Source organism: Populus euphratica, unplaced genomic scaffold (genome assembly GCF_000495115.2).
Source record: "Populus euphratica unplaced genomic scaffold, PopEup_1.0 scaffold309.1, whole genome shotgun sequence".
Lineage (NCBI taxonomy): Eukaryota > Viridiplantae > Streptophyta > Magnoliopsida > Malpighiales > Salicaceae > Populus > Populus euphratica.
Genome location: NW_011500043.1, coordinates 46,470 through 47,631, shown reverse-complemented (window position 1 = coordinate 47,631; position 1,162 = coordinate 46,470).

Below are 1,162 nucleotides of genomic sequence, written 5' to 3'. Positions count from 1 at the left end.
AATGTTAAAATGTTCAAACAAAGTTAAAACTTAGATGACAATGGACTCCTATAGATTAGCATCAAATGTCATTTTATCTTATTTTTCTATGTATATAGCTATTAATATATTAATTAGTACTTAAAAGTGTATTTTTATTAAGCTTTTATATTATCATTTTCCACTTAAAGTATCAATAACTCCTTAACTAAAACATGTTTTATAATAACAAGTTTGACACCATAAGGTACCTTTAATTTGTGGTAAATATTCATTCTAAATACAGACTTATCACACAAATAAAAGGATTGATTGATGAGTTGAAGTATTGAAATTGAAAGGATAAAAAGAGGGTTAAACTTAGAAAAGAGATGCTAGTGCAGTCCAAACTGGAACACTATTCGGTAATTGAGTCATATTTGAGTTGTAGATCTCAGATTTAGGTCTAATTTATATAGATGGAAAGCTAAGACATAGGCCAAAATTTTTTATAGGAAGTCAGGACTCAATTCTACTATTTGGAAGTCCAAATCTTAGCAATAATGTAGGAGTTCGAATCTGTCCTGCAGCTTAGACAATGTTCAGTGTTCAGTGTTCAGCTTATATCTCGAGTTTTAGAAGTTCAAATGACCTCAAATTTTTTCATGGAAAGCTGAGACAATTTCCTAGAATTTTTCCTAAACTTTCATATAGAAATATGGTTCAAATTTTGATGTTATTAATGATATTTTATTCAGACAAGAAGATAAGATTGTCACCAAGTCAAGGATATGGCCACCCAGTCAATAATTAGTCATCAAATCAGTAATTTTAAAATTTAGCCTATAAAAGGAGGTATTTTTTATGCATTTAGGCATCTTGGTTTCTAGATCAAGATCATACTCTTGCTTTCTCTCTTTATATCTCTATAATGCTTAAGTTTTGCTTTCATTAATATGTTGTTTATGTCTTTCATTTCGTTTCCTTTACTTGGTTAACTTTTATCTTATTTATATTCTTATCTTGTTTATTGATGTTTCTCTCTTCATTATATTTAGCTAAGTTTATTGTATTAAGGTGAAAAATATTACACTAATGGTGTAAAAATAAGTATAGTGTAAATTTAAGATGGACTTGAGTATTAGCATTTTTCGAATAAGATAACTAATGTAATCATGTTAACAATTCATAATCTGATTGAAAC